The following is a 20,989-nucleotide window of genomic DNA, read 5'->3' on the forward strand; positions in this document are numbered from 1 at the left end:
ACCAGACTGTCTTGCGTTCTCTATTCCAAGCTTTCCTTCAAAATGTGCTGCTTTTCAATCAGGCTGGTGCACTGCCAACTTGGAAAGTGTTCAGCAACTAAAACCTTAAACTCTTTTTGAAGTTCCATTAATATATACTTTTTTTTCAAAAATAAAAAAAAAATGGAGCAGATTGTGCCTGCCGAGCGAGACCCAATCTTCACAAGGTTTCTTTCTGTTTTGTTTTGGATTAACAGTTATTGTGCCAGAGGATAAATCGTCATGTTTTAGCAATGAGGTCCCTAGTGAGCCTGTTTAAAAATTAATTAGCAGCATGCAACAACAGATTTACAATGAATAGCAATTTTTCCCCCTGACATCTTCTTTACCCAATCACCTGCCATTGTTCTTCCAAAAATCACTTTGCTACTTTTTCTAAGGCCTGCATGTCCTTCTGAGGAAGTTTCATGTGCAGAATTGTTCCCCTACTCATCTGGTTGGCATCAGCCCAATACCGAAGTTTCTGCATATGGATCATCATATCCATAGCATCACTCATCCCACATTTTCACCTTTATGACTAATATGGCTCTAACTCCAATCGTGCAACTGAACAACATGATAACTGTATAAAAATAATGGGGTGAACAGAAGAACACAAGAGCCTTGCTGGATCAGGCCAAGTGCCCATCTAGTCCAGCAGCCTGTTTCCCAGTGACCCACCTCTGGGAAGACCCCAAGGAGGAGAGAAAGGCAGGTGCCTCTCCCACCACAGATCCCTTGCAACTGGTTTTCAGAGACACACTGTCTCTGATTTTGGAGATAGCACGCTACCATCATAACCAGTAGCCAGTGAGACTTATTCCTCTAATTTGTCCAATCTCCTTTTAAAGTCATCGAAGCGAGTTGCAACCACCACATCTTGTGGCAGCGAGTTCCAAAGACCAATTATGTGCTGTGTGAGGATCTATCTCCTTTTTTTCTATCCTAGATCCTGTCAACCAGTTCATCGGGTAACCCTTGGTCCTAGTGCTGTGACAGAGTAAGAAAAACTTACCTTCTCCATACCATACACAATCTGATAAGCCTCACCGTCCATCCTATCCAACTCTCCAGCACTAATGCAGCTGTGCCAATGGGGTGTGGGCTGCATACTGCAGTAGTGGGGGCGGTCATTGGGCCTCCTTAAGGTAAGGGAACATTTGTTCCCTTACCTTGGGCTGCATTGGTGCAGGAAAGGTGGATAGGATTGGGCCCTCGGTCATGTCCTCCACTTAATAATCTTCCTTCTGAAATAAAAAGCCCCCAAACTTTGTAGCCTTTCCTCTTAAGGAAGGGGCTCCAGCTCCCTGATCATCTTGTTTGCCCTCTCCTGCAACAGATGAATTTTGAGAAGCAGTGACCAGAACCATACATCCCTAGCTGCAGTTGTCAGGGACTGAACTTGGGATCTTCTTCCTGTAAAGCATACAACTATTGTGCAACTTTTCCAGTTCTGTTGGAATCCAAAGTGCGGGTGGGGACTCCACTTTCTTATTTTTGTTTGTTGAGAATGCATGCAGTGAAGTAGTAAAGTTGACCTGGCCAGACTGCAAGGAATGTCTGGTTGGCAACCTTCAGTCTCGAAAGACTATGGTATAAGCCTACAGCACCCGGTATTCCCGGGTGGTCTCCCATTCAAGTACTAACCAGGCCTGACCCTGCTTAGCTTCCAAGATCGGGCATGTGCAGGGTAACAGTTGCTGTCTGGTCTATTACATTTCACTCCTGGGCCAATGCTTCCCCATTCAAAAACAGTTCTGCCTTTATTTATTAGGGCCACTTGAACACTAAATCATTACATTATTTTTTAAACTACACAAATTGCTCTGAGTGTGGCATATGTGTGTGCGTGCGAGTTACCCATCTCAGTGTGGTGCAAGTTACCCATCACAGCAATGCATAGCTGTGAAAACTATACCAAAATATACACATGTGCTGCAGCAGATGAAAAACCATGCTGGGAGTTATTTATTTTTATTTTTCTTAAAATCTGAATATGTTAGCAGCTCCACAAGTCTGGCTCCATGCCTGTAAAAAGCTATCACCTCGGCAAGACTTAAATAAATCAAAGCTCAGTTTTGGAGGCTACCAAAATGACTCTCTAAGTCATCTAGATGTGCCCACTGAAGATGCCCAACAGGCTGTTTGCTGCTGTTCATAAGGATTGCCAATTTGTACCAAAGTTGGCACAAATTGGAGCTATTGTAGTGGCTAATGGCCCAATCTTATCATTCCCTCCCTCCCCGCTGGTGCAGCTGAACCAAAAAGGAATGCACTTGGCCAACGAAGGGCACAATCCTAACCAGGTTTACTCAGAAGTAAGTCCTATTTTGTTCAATGGGGCTTACTCTCAGGAAAGTGTGGTTAGGATTGGAGTCTAAGTGGCGTTACCTGGGTTGGCAGATGATAAGGCCCAATTTGTGCCATACAGACCAACCTGAATGGAGACCCTTAATTATTTGCCCATTTTTTTATTTTAATAATTTCTACCCCGCTTTCCAGGCACTGAACAAATCATTCCTTCCATAGGAAAAAAAAATAGACTTCTTCCTGCTTTCCCAAGAAGGCAGCAGAGAGAGTCTCACCAAAGCTGGATGTCTCAGGTCTGCCAATGATGTAATCAGAACATGCCTGGCCCAACTCAGAACAGGACAGGTTACAGAACAAACCCAATGCCCCACACATCTTGAACAGCAAAGCAATCCAAACTGAATTATTTCTGAACAAAAACCAATGTGATATCCCAAACTTGATCCCTATCTTTACATTCTTCATCCTATATTATCAAACGAAACACATTTTGAGAAGTGTCTCTTAGGAAACTACCTCCTCAAACCAACACACTTAGCTTGATGTATTATGGTTGCACTTCATTCATTCTGCCATCGCTTCAAATGACCTTGCTATGGGCTGGCACTCCCTTCAGCGCTCCGGTCAGAAAAGGGGCTCCCATCAAAAGTTTAGAACCCACTAAGACTGCCGGATCAGATGCATCCCTGAATGTAGATTTCTGAGGCCTGGTGATGTCTCAAGACAGCCAATGCTTAAAAAATTGAGGGGGGGGGGAAATAAGATAACGGGGTGGATCCCATCAGCAACCCATATATGGCCTGAGAGTAATCTTTGCTGCTTATTTACCCAGGGCCATTTTTGGCAGGCTGACAACCCCAGATGATGATGATGAAGAAGAAGAATAGTTGTATACCATTTTTAACAAAAAAAATTCACAACACAGACAAAATCAAATAATTAAATAACTCCCTGTCTCAAAAGGGCTCACAATCTAAAAGCACGCAGAAGAACACCAGCAAACACCCACTAGAAAAGACACTGTGCTGGGGTGAAGAGGAACAGTTATTCTCCCCCTGTTAAATATAAGAAGAGCACCACTTGAAAGTGCCTCTGTGACCAGTAAGCAGGGTCACCTTCCACTTTCAAGGTGGAAACTACAAAACTGCCTTACAGGGTTGAGAGCTTCCCAAAGACGTCCGTTTCACTCTCCGACACCGGCGTTCAAAGTTATTCCTCACTGCTGCTGACAAGATCACGCAACCAGGACCAGCTTCCACCTTTCAGGAGTGACTAAATCCATCAAAGCGCCCGGTGTCAGCACAGAAAGACAATAAGGTGCAAAGGGAAAACATTTCCTACTCAATAACACTCACATAGGTGCAAACGGGTGGTGGAGAATTCTTGGGGACATCTGGAAAGCATTAATTTTATGGTAGGTTTCATATCACAGGCAGGTACTTTGAACTGAAAGCTGGTAGCAATTCTGCACTTCCCCCTGGGTGGGCTGCCGTTCCCTCTTTCAACCCACGCCGCATCAACATGATAAAGGGGCTGGGGACACGTCAATGACATATTCCAAACACAGCTTTCTGCCTCTGGGGGGAAAGTAAAAAAACAAATTACAAACACCATCAACAAACAAGGATACAGATCCGGCTGCCCCCGCTCTGCATATTAAGCCATTAACAGTCCTGCCGCAATTTGTCAATTACTCAGATGACTTAAAAGGTTTAAGCAGCTGCTGAGAAGGAAACTTCTGAAGATTCGTTTTATGAATAAGAAATTAGGAAGTATATTTATATGAATTTTGCCCCTCCCCAATGTACTCCTGTCACTTTTCTCCTCCTCCTCCCTGCCATATGTAAAGGGAGAGGGTGGGGAAGGCATAGAGCAGGGTGGCCAAACGGTGGTTTGTGATGTGGTTATTGGACATATACGGTGGGCCCTTCTTATTCACACACTCTGCATTTGTGGACTTGAACATCCAGGAATGCCAAGCCTGCACCTCCTGGACATGATCAAAAGTCACTTTCTCTGCACATTAGCAACTTTCAGTCATGTTCTGAAGACGTTCTGAGGTGTGGGGAGGTCATGCACAGCCTCCCCGTGCCTCGGACCACCTCAAGGACACAATTGGAAGTTATCAACATGAACTGGAAGGGACTCCTGGTTGTGGCCAGGAGACCTTCTGAGGAGGTTGGGAGGCTGAGTAGGACCTCCAGGTAACTGGCAGCATGTTCCGAGTGGACCAGCCACAGATGCTGATGACTGTCCTGGCCAAGATGCCACCTGGGCCCTTGGTCCAATTAGCATGTTGGCCCTGAGAACAGAGCAGATCCACACATTTTATTTCCCACAGAACCAGGTTTCTTTCTTCTAAATTTTTTCTACCCCTGCCCCCAAAGGGAGAAAATTGACAAAAACACAGGAAAGAAAACTAGCCCAGTACTATGATAAGCAAGAAAGGGTAGACAAGGGGAAGACATTCTGGTCAAAATGGCATTACTGAAAGCTAGGGGCCTTATTTCCATGAAAAGAGAGAGAGAGAGAGAGAGAGAGAGAGAGAGAGAGAGAGAGAGAGAGAAGAAAGAGCAAGAGAGAGTGAGAAAGAAAGAAAGAAAGAAAGAAAGAAAGAAAGAAAGAAAGAAAGAAAGAAAGAAAGAAAGAAAGAAAGAAAGAAAGAAAGAAAGAAAGAGCAAGAGAGCGTGAGAAAGAAAGAAAGAAAGAAAGAAAGAAAGAAAGAAAGAAAGAAAGAAAGAAAGAAAGAAAGAAAGAAGAGAGCGAGAGCGAGAGAGAAAGAAAGAGCAAGAGAGAGAGCGAGAAAGAAAGAAAGAAAGAAAGAAAGAAAGAAAGAAAGAAAGAAAGAAAGAAAGAAAGAAAGAAGAGAGAGAGAGAGAAAGAAAGAGCAAGAGAGAGTAAGAAAGAGAGCGAGAGAGAAAGAAAGAAAGAGCAAGAGAAAGAAAGAAAGAAAGAAAGAAAGAAAGAAAGAAAGAAAGAAAGAAAGAAAGAAAGAAAGAAAGAAAGAAAGAAAGAAAGAAAGAAAGAAAGAAAGAAAGAGACAGTGAGTGCTGGTGACATAATTGTCTGCTCTAGGGTCAGCAACATTTCCCAAACAGCAGGATCTGGGTTTCCTGTGGATCAAAATTCTGATGGATGTCACAAAGCACGGCACCAGGAAGCTCAACTTTTATAGCAAGCAGTGAAGATGATAAGCCCCTGAAACATCTGGAAAGAAACACACTTGGGAACGTTCAACTTGAAGGATTTACTGGAGGTCTCGTGATGGCCAGCAGGGAAAATCCTTGGGGTTTCTTAAATGTAAGAAAGATGGTAATTGTTTGACACACACAGAGATTTATTTCCCAGCAAAACAGCATAGAAAGCTGATGAGAGCTGTTGCTCGGAAAGGTCACTAGACACAAGACAGAGGGAGAGGGATTTTCTCAGAAGGCTTGACAAGAATTTCCAGTTCTGTGAGAATGTACATCTGCAATCTAAATTTAATCTGCTGGCTTGCATGGCAGGCAGGCAGGCAGGCAGGCTGCAGCGGTGGCACAGGCAGCAGCAAAGGTGTGGGCCACATGAGGAAAGGATGAGTGAAATCCCATCTGGTACTGTGGGATGTGAAGCCTGCTTCCTGAAGTAGATTGGGAGGACAACCGAAAGAGCAGACACAGATGTGACCTGGGAGGTCTTGTGAAAGCACATCGCAGAGCCCAGCTGTAGCTCTGTGGCAGAGCCACTGCATCTCCACTCACTTCTCTAGGCAGGGCTAGGAAAGACCCTGTTTGAAGCCCTGAAGAGTCACTGTGTAGACCAGGGGTGTCACACATGGGCCAGATGTGGGCCAGATGTGGCCCCCACAAGCTATTTATCAGACCCCCCCCAGGCTTTCTTAGCACCACCATCAGTTGCTCTCAGCTGCTGAGCTGTCACTGTTAAAAGGGCAGCCCACATAATATTTGGGCTCTCCCATATCTTGAAAATGCGATCAAGATTTGCATGTTCTCTTTTCTGTCATTTGCAGCCAATTAGTTCCTATGAGAAAAAAAAGTACTTATTTCTTGTCATGACCTGCTTAGTGACATCACTTCCGGCCCTCAGCAGGTGCCATGAATGCTATTCAGTCCTTTGTATTAAACAAGTTTGACATCCGTGCTATAGACCAGGTGTCTCCAAACCCCGGCCCAGGGGCCAGATGCAGACCGCAGCAAGCCTCTTTCTGGCCCGCGGCCAACCTCTTGTCCCCTGAAAGCCTCTGGCCCACTCAACTGAACATGACCAGAACCATGCTCTGATTGTGTGTGGAGGGTGTTCTTAGGGCCAGAGAGGTTGAATGAATGAGTCCATTCATTCATTTATTCAATCATCTAAGTTCCATCTCTAATTTATTTATTCAAATTTTATATTTAAATTTTTTTTCCGGCCCTCCACACCACACCAGATATTTGATGCAGCCCTTTGGGCAAAAGGTTTGGAGACCCCTGCTATAGACCATACTGAGCTAAACAGATCTACAGTCTGAGGGCACAATCCTAACTAGAAGTAAGTTCTATTTTGTTCAATGGGGCTTACTCTCAGGAAAGTGTGGTTAGGATTGCAGCCTGACTTGTTATAGTGGGTCCCAATGCTAACAAATTTGAGAACCACTGTCCTAAACATTATCAAGGCATACACGACTGTGGTCAGGTCAAAGTCCCAAAAAGACATGATGGCTAAGGCCAAGGGGATGGCATGGTGGAGTCAAGGCATTACATCTCTGTCCATTTCCTCTGCATATTTCCAAGCTGTGCTCTGGCTCCAGTTCCTGGTTCCCAATGCACTACGGTTAGACGATGTTTCGTAGCCATTTCTCCCCTGCCTTCCACCATCTCAAAAATTGGTTCCATAAAATCTTGTCCTTTTACCACTTCAGATGCATTCATTTTCCCCATTTTACTGGCTGCACTTACTCAAGAATCCTTTTACGCTGGATTTCAGATGTATAAAAGATGTAAAATATTTCTAAATTATTCACTTGGCATTTAAATATGAATCTGCTACCATTGCAAAATTATGAGAGACGGAGAGGGTGAGAGAGAGGAGCTTGTATTAGAGAAGCATAACCTCCATTTCACCTTCTTTTCTTTTATTTGAATGGAAAACCATTTTGCATCTGATTGCATAAGCGGATGTGGGGAAAGGGCAAACAGAGAAGACTGCTCTTACTGCAGGCCGCTACCCCATTTAGGCACCCCTCACACTGTGAGAAAACCAGCCTGGCAATTCTGAACCCCCACCACTGATATTTCACGGAGTAGCCTGTCAGCCTCACCACTAGATAGCAGCACAACCTTGCATCCCCTTGTACTGTTTCAAGGCATCTCTCTGGCAGATCAATGGCACTAACCCAATTTCCTGGAATACCCAAGGATCACCTGGATAAAACCTGATGCTCTCCCACTGAGACAGGGGCAGACTAGCCCTATATCCTAAGAACCAGAGGTGGGGAGAGAGCAGACCAGGTAATGAGCTTGACACATGCTTCCAGTGACTGTCTCCCCACATATCAAGCTTGTGCCTTCTGGAATAAGTCAAACATCCAAAATGGATGGAGGATCATAACTGTGGTGGGAGTAAAGCAGTAAATCTACCTAACTTCTTTTTGTGATTTGGCTGCCTTGGCCTGCCACACTATGAATAAAGAAACACACCTCTCATCTGTTACATATTGCACATTTAAGTTCACATGTTGTTCAATCTTAATTACAACTTTATCCACTCCCCCCCCCCAGCTTGCACAACTTTTAACTCAATTATATGTGTGCTTAATCCAAAGACAGACAAAGGCAGGGCATTTTCTGCAAAAGATATTTCATTTTAAAGCCACGGTTTCAGCTGCAAAGATTCTGAGGTCAAAAATTGCAGCCTGTTCTGATCTGATTGGCACTTCTTGGGTTTTAGCTTCCTAACAGTGGGTCAGGTCAGGAGGTGACCAGAAAGTTTAACTGTTGGAAGGCTGGCAGTCATTCTAGGAGACCCTTGCAATTCACACTGAAAGGCTGCATTTAGTGAAAGGCTGAAGTTCCACCCAAAATTAAGATTTGCAAAAAAATGTCCATAAGCCCGCAAGTGGACATTTTTAATGATTTATTTAATACAAACCCCAATCCTTGCTCTGTCCAATGTCAGATGTTGCTGGAGGGAGGAACAGAATGCAAAACTACAGGACTGATCTAAGAACATTCAGGTCAGTTTCTCACAACGGAGAGGTTTCTCAATAGAGAACCACCTACTTTCGTAGACAGAAGATCTCAGATTTGATTTCAGGCATCTCCCAGTAGAGCTGTACTACGTACAATTCTGGTCACCACATTTCAAAAAGAATATTGCAGAGAGGTTGCATGTGCAAAAGAAGACAATCAAGTTAACTGAGGGCTGGAGCACCTGCCTTATGAGGAGAACCTATAACGCTTAGGACTTTTTAGTTCAAAAGAAACAGCAATGCAAGGACAACATGAATAAGGTTTATGAAAAGATAAATGGTGCCAAGAGTGTAGCACGAAAGCCAACATTCTGTCTTTCTCAGAAAGACACAACTGGGGCCATTTGGTGAAGCTGAATGGCAGATTTAGAAAGGACAAAAGGAAGTACTGTTCCACACCATGCATCTGTCTACGGAACTTACTGCCACCAGATGTGGTGAAGACTGCTGGTTTTGATAGCCTTAAAAGGGGATTAGACAAAGTATTTTTCATGACGAATAGAAGGCTATATGCTCCCTCCAGGGCCAGAGGCAGTGTTCCTCTGAGTACCAATTGCAGGGGAACAACAGTGGGAGTGGGGTATGCCACTATCCCTTGATGGGTACTACCCAGAGACAACAGATAGTCCACTGTGGGAAACAGGATGCTTTGGTCTGATATAAGGGCTCTTCTTATAATTGCAAACGACCTTTGTCCAAAATCCTGGATAGTTGCTGCTAGACCGTGCTAAAAATAAGATTAAGAGGCCTGCTGGAGCAGGCCAAAGGCCCATCTAGATCAGCTTCCTCCATCTCACAATGGGCCACCAGATGCCTCTGGGAGCACACAAGACCATAAGATACCTGCATCCTGTTGGCACTCCACTGGCATCTGGAAAATACATGCTAGAAGATGGACCAATGCTGGTTTCCCTATGGTCAATGAGCCCAATCTCTTGGTTGCTGTCCTTTTAATAATGTCTATTGGATTGAATGGAGTGTCACACAAAGTCAGAGTAATGCATTCCTCCTGAGCTACTGCACTGATGCTCATGCAGGAAAATTTCTGAGGGTGTTGCACCCAACGTTTTCTTAAGGCACAGTCTGGAACAGAAACTGAGACAAGGCGCAAAAAAAAAGTAGCTCAGAAAATCCTGATAAATCAGAGCACAGCTTGATGCTCACTAATTACCCAGCAATGCTATTTATATGCTGCTGGCACTCTCTGAAACAAAGCTCCTACGAAGGGAGGTCCGCATCAATATTAATGCTGCTGCTCTCATGTTAATACCCTGAGTCGCAAAGAGACAAAGGCGCACGCTCAGAAAAATGAAGAGAAAAAAGGGGAAAAAAATATTTCCAAGTTCAGAGGATCTCAGGAAAAAAAACACAAAGAGAGAGAGAGAGAGAGAGAGCGAGAGAGAGAGAAGCGGGAGGAGGAAGAAAGTCATGCAGAAATGAAAGGACAAAGCAAGGTGTGGAACAAACAACTGTAATTAACTCCTTCCAATAAGTCAGAATTTTTAAAAAATTAATTTGTGGAGGAAATAAAACCAGAACAGGACAAGGGCTTTAAAAGCAGGCTTTTAATCCCATGGAAGACAGATGCACTTGGTTGGAGCAATGAGTAGGAAAGTCACCCATCCCAAAGAGAGTGGAAGGAGCCCTCTTTGTGCAAATTCTAGCTGGGCTTAAAGTTGAGATGGAGGTCAAAAAATATGCCATATTTATGGTATAGAACCATAGAATGTTCGAGGTGGAAGGGATCTTGGAGGTCATCTAGTCCAGCCCTCTGCAACGCAACCCAGCAAAGCATTTGCCTTTTTTTGCAGCAGCATCACAGTGCTGGCTCATGTGCAGCTTGAGGTTGTAATTAAGAGAATGAGAGGATGGGTATATCAGCAGCTATGAGCCACAATGGCCATACGGAAGCCTTCATATTCAGAAGGACTCTTGCTTTCAAGACGTCAATAAGCTGCCCAAAACCCAAATGGCTGGCAAAAACCATTGTAGAAGAAACATTCCCTGCTATATGCGAGAGAAGGAAGAATGCCTCCTCTAAAATGGTCTCTTCTGCAACAGAGTGCATTGTCTAATCACAAAGTAGTCTTTCTACTTCACCACTGTTGTTTCCACTCCTATGCAAATGTACATTAAAACTCATACATTAATCCACTAAGGTTTCTTCAACTGGGTGGCAGCCCTATTTCGTCCTTCTGCTTTTTGTGTTTTCTCTCCTTCCATGTTTATTTTGAACAGCTATTTTTCAATCTTGGAACCATCTCCCCCTGCCACCCCACTCCTGCACGTCTCCGCTTTATGCGAAAGCAATGGGACTCCTGCTAGCAGAAATCTTCTCTGTATCAGATCTCCTGTTGTCATTGCATGTGATGAGTGGGTTTTTTACTCCCCGATTTCACCCACATTCAAATAAACACGTTTGTTTGAAATACATTAAATATTTTGGTGAAATCATTGGTGGTGGTGGGGAGTTAAAGCCCCCTATGTAACCAGAAAACTGAGAAAGTACTGTCGACCGTGATGGACAGTAGCAATCCAGTTTCTCTATGACGAGGAAGTCTTTCCTCAGCCCAGTGAACCAATTCAAAGTGCAGGGGACTTAACCAGGACTGTTCTGCGTGTAAATGCACATTCTCTACGTGGAGCTAACAGTCCAAAAAGAAAATTCGGCAAAGCGTTCAGACTGCTATTGGGGAGGCATTTGCATGGAGAACTGTAGTCAGTGAATGGCGCCCTCCACAGATACAAGCACAACTGTCTGGTAGTAATTCCCACAAGGATAGAGCTGCATGGTTTTTAGCTCCTAGCATTCATGGGCAGGAGCTGGGAAAGCTCTTTCTGCAGAGCTTTCGGTTCACATGCAAAAGCTCCCTGTGCAAATACATCCTGGGGACCGTCTGGAGGTCTCATCATGCACACCCTTGTGCGGTGTGTGACTTGGCCTGGTGTCAGCAGCTTAGCTCAAAAGTTTCTCAGGCAATAGAAATCTCTCCACTGGTTTGCACAGTGGGCAATAATTGCTGTCCTCTCTCTCGTCTGATTAAATGGGACATGGTGGATAGGAGGTCCTTGGCCCAGGTTAACTATCTCAGCTATGCAACAGTTCATTTTTCATCCTGTCACCACTTTATGCCTGGAGTGAATTGAGAAAGGAAAACCTCATCAAGCCGAAGGTTTAAGAGATTCCCTCCCTACAAGGCAAAGTTGCATTCCTGCTCTTTTAGGTAAATTAAATTCTTTCACTTTAAACCTATACAAGCACAGACAGGATCAAAACTATTTAGAACTGGATTCTCTGCTGTATCCACCCCCATGAGAACATAATACTTTCTTTTCCCCCATTTACCAATATATTCCCCCCCCCCAGTCAAATGCAATTTGGATGGCTCACATGGGGTTAAATGCTGAGCAGGCACAAACACTTCACAAGTTCTGTTTTCCGATTCTGCCTTAAGTAGAAGCTTCCCTCATGTCCTGTTTACACCACGGTGTAGATTACAGTGGGAAATGCTACTTGACTCATGCTACAAGACGCAAAACATAAACAGACATCACACCAGACAGCTCCGGTCATTGTGCAAACAACATTCTCCAGTGCAGATATTCTTGGGCCCTGCTGTTCCCAGTGTCTACATTTTAGAAGGCCCCTAATCTGGCAGGGGGGAAATTATTTACTTCACATTTTCATTTTTCACATTTTTATACTGCTCTTCTTCCAAGGAGCTCAGTGTGGCATGTATTCCTCCAATCCTTTGGTCCTCACAACAACCCTGTGAGATAGGTGAGACTGAGAGAATGACTGGCCCAAGGTCTCCCAGGAAGCTCATGGCTGAGTGGAGATTTGGACTTGCATCTTCCAGGTCTAACTAATGAACCACTACACCATCCTGGTCATAATTAGAAGGAAACAATGGAACCTCAGGGCAGATCAAGGTGACATTTTTAGTATAGCGTACAACTTGGTGACTGTGTGGTGAAGCTACTATCCAGTTCCAAGGGGAAGTCAGAGATTGAACTAAGGTTCCAAGTTCATCAGAGGGCCCACGCAACTGGGTCAATCCCTGAACATCCCCCACCCCATACCCATGGCATTGGTGGTGCAGGTTGGATTTTATCATGACCCACATAGCTTTACAAAACAAGAGAGAGAGAGAGAGAGAGAGAGAGAGAGAGAGAGAGAGAGAGAAATATTTTATTAATTAATAATAATTGTTAAGAATCCATATAATATACTGGGGGAGCGGATATGCTATATATAATTTTTCTTTTTTTCCTTTTCTTTTTACATTTTTTATTTTCCCATTTTTAATGATTTTTTAATTTTTATATAAATAAATATAAATTTTTATATAAATAAAACAATCGTATTTCAAAAACGTTTTGCAACTCACCAAAAATAGGCTCAGCACTCACTACTGGGTCTTGTCCTACAGTTTGGGAAACACTGCAGTGGGGGGAGGGGTTCAGGGGTGGCCTGGCATCACCAGGTTGGGTCCCTGATGTGCACAGACTCCCAGTTAACCTCCAAGGCCCCTTCTATCTAAGAGAACTAAAAAAAAGACCATGTCTGTCCATAATTTTAGATTCTTAGGATCTTGGACTGTGATGCTATAAAAACCCGACAGGTATTCACAGAGTTTGAAAAATGGAAGCAGGTCCCCACATCAATCTCTTCATGTATTTCTCCTAATTAGAACGCAGGATATTCTTAATTGGGGCAATAAAAATAGTTAAGTTGTTAGTCCAGCTACCACATCAAGAGCAAGGTCTTTTCAGAGTTATTAGTTCAATAAAATTGGTTGATGGTACTATTACTTTGGCTCCTAAGCATATTAACAGAAAATCTCAAGCTGGTATTTAAAGTTGCATAAAGTTCAGGGCACCTCTCTGCATTCAGCTGCAGTCAGAGCTGGTTGGACAAGATGATCGTGGATTGCAGAAAAAAGAAAAGTCGGTGTAGTGTAGAGGCTAGTGCTGGGTTCAGGTTCAGCCCATCCATGAGGCCAAATGAAGCAGCTACTGCAGCCAGCAGATTTGCAGGAGATGCCCAGCTCTGCCTGCTCACTTGCCTCCATCCTTGCACTCCCTGGGTTGGAAACTAAGTGAGAGATGAAGAGGAAGCGGAAGTATGGAGGAGAAGAGAGCAGCGGGACAGAGTGCCACCTCCTCTTCCATTCTGTCCTCTCTTTTTTATGCAAACCAGGGAGTGGGAGAGACACCACTGCTAAGGGGGGCAGCATGCCACCTCAGGTGCCAGGAGGTTTTACGCCAGCTCTGGTTGGATTTAAATGCCAGAGATACCCGCTCAAATTTTTGCTAATTTATGAAGCCCGTTGGGTATGCAAGTCATTCTCTGGCTTTTTATGAGGATTTTTGGCTGTCAGGCAGCAGCCCCTAGGAGATCCTCCAGCTGGGGGAGAGGGGTGACTTTGACCCCTCCAACATTTGAGTCAGAGAACTTTACTCTCAATCTTTGATAAAAGTTGAAAAATGGTAAGTGAAAACGGTAGCAACATTTCTAGAGACGCATACACACACACTGAAATCTTCCCCTTTGGTAAAACAGGGACGAATGCGCAGTACGGGTTTACCTGAATCAAAAATGGTTGGCCCTGGTAAACAGGAACAGTGACAGTTTATGACATTCTATAACGATTGGTTGCTTAAGTAGTAGATTATTGACACCTGGGACAAGAAAGTCATCATTCGTGAGCTATACAAGCCCACCCACAAGGGATGGATTTGCTATTAATACAAGAGGTGAGTGCTTAGGATTCAAGGCAAAGTCTATTTTTGTAGAGGCCCTCTGCGATTAACTATCCACCGACAGCCTCCTGTCCACCTTGACTGCCTTTCGGAAAACCTAGCGAAACATTTTTTACTTAGATGAATTCATTCTATTCCAGATGAGTTTGGAAACCAATATCTGTTTGATCTTGACTAATATTGTTTGATTGCATGAGATTACAGTCATCTTTGCTTATCATTAAACAGGCCCTACAATTTGGAATATGAGTTAAGTACATTTTAAAGATATTAAATAGATGTTGTGGTTTCAGAACAAGTCTCAAATCCATGAAATAATACGAGCATGCCCCTGTATCCGCAGGGGTTCCATTCTGGAACCTCCTGCGGTTAAATGAAACCATGGAGCTCCCCTTGGCTCCGGAAGGAGAGTGTGCAGGGGGGACACGGACCTGATCCGCAGATGAGTGAATGAGGAAAGGCTACGGTGTTTGGGCCTCTTCAGCCTAGAAAAGAGGCACCTCAGGGGGGACATGATTGAGACATACAAAATTATGTCTCTATGCATGGGAAGGACAGAGTGGATAGAGAGATGCTCTTTACACTCTCACATAACACCAGAACCAGGGGACATCCACTAAAATTGAGTGTTGGGAGAGTTAGAACAGACAAAAGAAAATATTTCTTTACTCAGCGTGTGGTTGGTCTGTGGAACTCCTTGCCACAGGATGTGGTGATGGTGTCTGGCCTGGACGCCTTTAAAAGGGGATTGGACAAGTTTCTGGAGGAAAAATCCATTACGGGGTACAAGCCATGATGTGCATGTGCAACCTCCTGATTTTAGAAATGGGCTATGTCAGAATGCCAGATGCAAGGGAGGGCACCAGGATGTATGTCTCTTGTTATCTGGTGTGCTCCCTGGGGCATTTGGTGGGCCGCTGTGAGATACAGGAAGCTGGACTAGATGGGCCTATGGCCTGATCCAGTGGGGCTGTTCTTATGTTCTTATGTAAATGTGCAGGCACAGGCACATGCTCTGGAAACAAAATAGCCTACCTCCCACTGGGAGATTTAACAGAAGTTAAATCCCTGAGAAGGGAGCTGAACCCTGAAGACTGACAACTCACACTAGCAAGATTAGCACACAAGATTGCTAGTGTGCTAGCAATAACTAGCACACTAGCCTATGGCCTGATCCAGCAGGGCTGTTCTTATGTTCTTAACTACAATTCCCAGGAAGCCTTGCAGTTCTCTTGTTATCTGTTGTGCTCCCTGGGGCATTTGGTGGGCCGCTGTGAGATACAGGAAGCTGGACTAGATGGGCCTATGGCCTGATCCAGTGGGGCTGTTCTAATGTTCTTATGGAGTGCCCCTGTATTTGGAACCACAGGACTGGGACAAACCAGGGAATTTTTATCCAAAATTTCTTCCAGATTTCCAAGTTCTTATTATCTGGTCTTGTTTTTAAAAAAATAAGCAACACACTAGGAATTGTCTAGCGGGAAGACTTCAGGTTTGCGGGCTACTTTGCTGTTTACTAAACTGCCACGTTCCACCAGCTTGAGCCAAGGACAAAATAGCCACTGGGAGTGAAGCCAGTCTCAGAATCTTAGGGGGATGGAGCTAGTTACCTACTACATCCCATGAACTAGACACTGAGATAAGCAGTGTTTAGAAGTACAGGCTGCATCTGTTATTACAGATCAGGTATTCTACACAGAACTCAAACTGGTCAGCAGAGCCACATAAAGACCATGCAAATCAATAAATTATCAATACTGCTATTTTACAGATAAGAGACACTGAGGAGTTAAGCCATTTATCACAAGACCAGTCATGACCGAGTGTTTGTTTTATGCGATTTTACAGTACCTGCTTTTGTAGAGGATGACAGAAACCCTTGGGAGATCTCTTGTAAGTCTCCCTAGGAGATCAATCAGAAGATACTGATCTATGTTCCATCCATCCCCGGTCTATTGTTCCATTTTTTGTTTCTGAATTTTGTACAAGCCTCCATGAATCACAGCAAGCCACAGCTTTCAGTTCATTTATTTGTCTTTTCCCCTCCCCTTTACATTACCAAGGCACACTGATAAAGAACTGCAAGAAAGCAATCTTGATGTGACTGTACATTCCATTCTGTGGCATTTTACCAAAATCTAGAGACACCAGTAAAACTCAGCACAAGAAGAACATACTGAACTGCATTTTTCCTGTGTTTTATCAATGCACATATGTGCAGTGGTAATAGGGGAGGGGAAGGGTCCAAATTAAATGAAGAAACTGAAAGCTATTACAAATTTCTCATGTTCCAATCCATAATAGATTTTACAAATTTCTCTAGTTAGACCTGGACAAGTTCCCTGCAGGGCAGAGAAGCAGAGAAATAAGGAAGAAACACAAGGAAAATCCTCTCATCCCTTACCATCAAGCCCAGAATCCACACTGTAAAAGAACACACAGAAAACCACTTTACAAATGTATCCAAGTCACAGAGACCACAAACAAATAGATGCACAGGTTGTATTTTCAACTTCCCATCAATGGCCATTTTGCTCCCAATTGCGAATACACAATGCAAATACAAGGGGTGATTTTTATGAGGTGTGGGTGAAAAGAGCTGCAAAAGTAATGAACTCATGCCACAGACCCCATCTTGATCTCTCGCCCCCAACTCCCGTCATTTAAAGTAAATAACTTGTGCAAGAAAAAGTTACACATTTCACTTTACATGTGGCTTGGCCCAAATATTTTATCTATTTTTTTTTCTTTATCCAAGTCCAAAACACTAATCACATCTCAAACAGATCAGTGCAAAAGTCCATAAAGGTGGATTTATACGGTTCCAGGGAACTCTACGCTCTATGTTCATCATCATCATCCTTTTTCTGAGTTATTGACCCATTTACTGACCACAGCTCAGAAAATAGCCCAAAGTTTGAAAGCAAGGTTGCTATGCAATCCCTGAATTTGTTTAACCAAGTTTTGCAGCAACACAATCACCCAATTAAATACAAGGCAAACAGGAAGAAGAGTTAAGTTGTACACAGAGGGGACACAGTACTAGATGATTCAAGAGCCCAGATCAAGGGAAGCCGGGGTGGGTATCTTCAAGATCCTTTCCTGTGTAACCATCCCCTTCATAGGAGCAATAGATACCAATAGGATTAATAGCATTTCCTTTCACCAAGCTAATCCCTGTGTCATATTAGAGAGTAGAATCAAAAACAGATCTTGAGCAATTGCATCTTCAAGCTTGACACACCAACTCCCCGATGTTAGAAAAAAAAACAACACTCTTTTTCCTTTCTTAAAAACACAACTCCCCCCATGGCCATGTCATTGCACGTGGTATTGTTTTCAACTGGGACCAACCCAAGACACTGCAGCGTCTGCTACACCCTTAACTGGCAACATGCTAGCCACCACCTCCATTTCTTTTCCTCCAATTTCCTGGATTAAAAAAAAAAAGAAAAAAAGAGGGCAATGGTGCAGAAGAAGAAGCGTGGAAGAGAGGAGAAGAGAGGGCCAGAGTTTCTCCTCATTCCTCTCCTCCACACTCTCTCATCTGCTCCATTCTCCACTTCCTTGCCAAATTCAGTGAGTGGAAGGAGGAGGAGTGGCAGAAGTGTGTGGATGAATCAAGGGAAGCAGATGCCTCTCGTCAACCTGTCACCTGAAGCAACCACCTCCGATGGCCTCAGGGATAGGCCAGCCCTATTTTAAATGATCAAATCACCAAACAAGCTCCACTTGTCCAATCTAGCATGAACACAGCTTCCCATCTGTCAGTTTTTTTTTTTTTTTTGGCCTGCTCTGTTTCACATTACACAGGCCTACGCACATTTTGCTGTCATAAAAGTAACACCTATTCTTGGGTATATTTGGGGTTCTGAATCCCAGGAGTGGCATTGGTTTTGCTCAATTGGCTTTAGTTTGGGGGGGTATGGCACAGCCACCTTGTATGCCGTTTCAAGCAGCTTCCTTGTGAGGAAGCCATAGCGTCAGCACACAGAAACATCAAAATAAATGCAATAAATATCTAACAAGATCATATTTCCTTCTGGAAGGTACGATTAGCATGACAAATTTAGGATGCAATCTTATCATTCACACACACACAAACCTTTATTGGCATTAAAAACAATAAACAATAAATAGATGCAATCTTATCTACCCGGGAGTATGCCCCAATGGCTATGATTAGACTTCTGAGCAGACATGCAGAGAACTGAACTGTAATACAGCTTGGTTGTCAAACGCAAAGCTAGGAGAAGTTGGACCAAACCAGTGGTGTTGCTAGGGGGGTGCAGGCCGCACCAGGTGATGTGCACAGGGGCGGTGATACCATTACTGGCCAAGATCTTGTATTTTCAAATAATACCATCATGTTACACATCAATCGATGCGTAATTTCATGCAGAATGCCTCCCACACCAGATGATCTCCCACACCAGGAGGCCTCCCATACCAGGTGACGCAAACCCTAGTAATGCCACTGGTTCAAACAGCATTATTAGAAAACTGATTTAGGAACGAATGGAAAATCATACCTAGAGAGAAGACTTTTTAATAGATTGCTTCCTAGGAGACAAGAGGTAGCAAGTGAGGTCCCTCAGCACTTAATCATGGTCTGGATGCTCTTCAGTGACTTGGATGAAAAGGTGGAGGGTAGGTCCCATCAAACATGAAAACTGAAAGTTGTTGACATAGATTGAAGATAGTTTGGTGGACAGAACTGAGTTTCAGAATTGAACTGAAAAACAACAAGAAAGAAATTCAAGATTTACACATTTTAACAGTGTCAAATGGTTCTCATAGGCCAATGATGATTTGCGATTGGGTGCTCTGACACCTGCATTTTACATACTTTATAAATACATTTTCAATTACATTTTAGGAACAACTTCCTGATGGGGAGTACTGTTCACCTGGGAAGTTGACATCCTTTCCATTGTTGGTGTTCTTTAAGCAGAAGCCAGATATGTGGACTGCCTGCTTTGAGTATAGTTGCAGAATGCCTTCATTGGAAGGCATTTGGACTTGATGATCTTGTTGGGCCACTTCCAACTCTGATTCTTTACTATGCATTGTAAAGCGATGCTACCCCTTAATACATTATCAAGCTTGCTTGTCAAACTGTTCTCAGTTTGAAAATCCATTTGTTATAACATGGGCATCTGTCACTCTAAAAGAAGTAGTCAAACATTCCTTAGGGCTTGCCCAAACCCATCTTTGGATCCAAAGAAAGGCCTGAACCCACCCCAAGAAAATATTTCCTTTTTTTTTTCTGAGAGTGCCCTGATATTTAGCACTGATATTTAGCAGTGCCCTTGAAAATGACACATCAGACAAAACGTGTCAAACATTTGCACTTCTATAAGGCGACTTCTTTCTGCTCATTCAGAGCTTTGGGTGTGGTTGTCCTATCTTGTTCAGAAGTTGTCTTTCAATTATTTAAAAAAAACATAAAATTACACAAGACATATTTCATAATTTATCAGCAATAACAATCAACAGAAATCACAAATGGAAAGGGGGAAGCCTACTAATTCAGCCGTGAAAATGGCTTATAAGCCAACATTCATTCCACAATAAGAATTCATATACAGGTTGGGCATCCCTTTCCAAAGTGCTTGGGAACAGAACTATTTTGGATATTGGATTTTTCCGTATTTTGGTGTACTTGAATATACATAATGATGGGGCCCAAGTATAAACACAAAATTCATTTACGTTTCATATACCCCTTGTATGCAATGCTTGAAGGTGATTTTATACAATACTTTTAATAATTTTGTGCATGAAACAAATCTTGGACCTAACTTCAGAATCAGGAAGACTGCCTACTGTTGCTCTTGGCTCCTGCTCCTATTAAATCTCTGGCCTTTCCTTCTGTTTCTCCACTTCTTGACTGCCTCTCATCCCATCTACTCTGGACTCCCCACATCTGCCTTGGCTTCTGAGCCAACTTCCCTTCCTTGCACCCTGCACCCAATGATGAATATCCAGAACACGGACTGACTCTGTAACGAGGACTCTTGGTTCAGGAGACCTCCATATGCAAACCACTTGGAGGTTGTTGGAGGAATCACATAAGTAAGCACTAATATGTGCAATCCTGACTGTGAGATGTCTGCAAAACCATCTCAGCAGAAAAGGTTGCAGACCCAATTTAAGGCTTCCTTTCTCCCCAGGAGACAGTGCACTTGGACACCATTTTCCCCTTGAAAATATTCTTTTAACTACGAACATTTCCCTCCCTCTTTTATTTCTGCTGCTATAGGCCGAGCTGGCCAAGACCAGCTGCAAGAATTAACCTTTCAACGTCTTGCCCCTTGATTCCATCTCCCCAATTTTGCTCTCGCCTAATCCCAACGCACCCTTCTGCTCTGCCAGCACCCTGTAGGTGGATGTGGAACATGCACACTCAGCCCTGGAGCCAGAGTAAGGGTCTGTCGGGAGGTACATATCAAAGCCAGAATTTTTAAAAAAAAACTGCATTGGGAATAGGGCAATTATCTCCTCTCACCACGTTTCTCAGCCCTGACTGAGGTTTAATTAAAACCAAGTTAAACACACATACACACAAAATCACTATTTCAGATATCACTCCACCACATGCCAGTTTTTTTTTTTAAAAAGGCAAAATAAACCTTTTATCACAGAGTTTTTAATTTACTGAGA

General features: G+C 43.5%; 1 protein-coding gene across 2 annotated transcripts in view; it reads right to left on the reverse strand.

The window, feature by feature from the left end:
- The window catches only part of PKNOX2 (PBX/knotted 1 homeobox 2), a 328,938-nt gene that overhangs the window by 177,955 nt on the left and 129,994 nt on the right, over positions 1-20,989 (reverse strand). For both annotated transcript variants that reach the window (XM_066639289.1, XM_066639288.1), the window contains exon 3: positions 18,856-19,058. The gene's annotated coding sequence lies outside the window, so the exon portion shown is untranslated. The remainder of the gene's footprint in view (positions 1-18,855; positions 19,059-20,989) is intronic.

This window comes from Tiliqua scincoides, chromosome 11 (assembly GCF_035046505.1).
Source record: "Tiliqua scincoides isolate rTilSci1 chromosome 11, rTilSci1.hap2, whole genome shotgun sequence".
Taxonomy (NCBI): Eukaryota; Metazoa; Chordata; class Lepidosauria; order Squamata; family Scincidae; genus Tiliqua; species Tiliqua scincoides.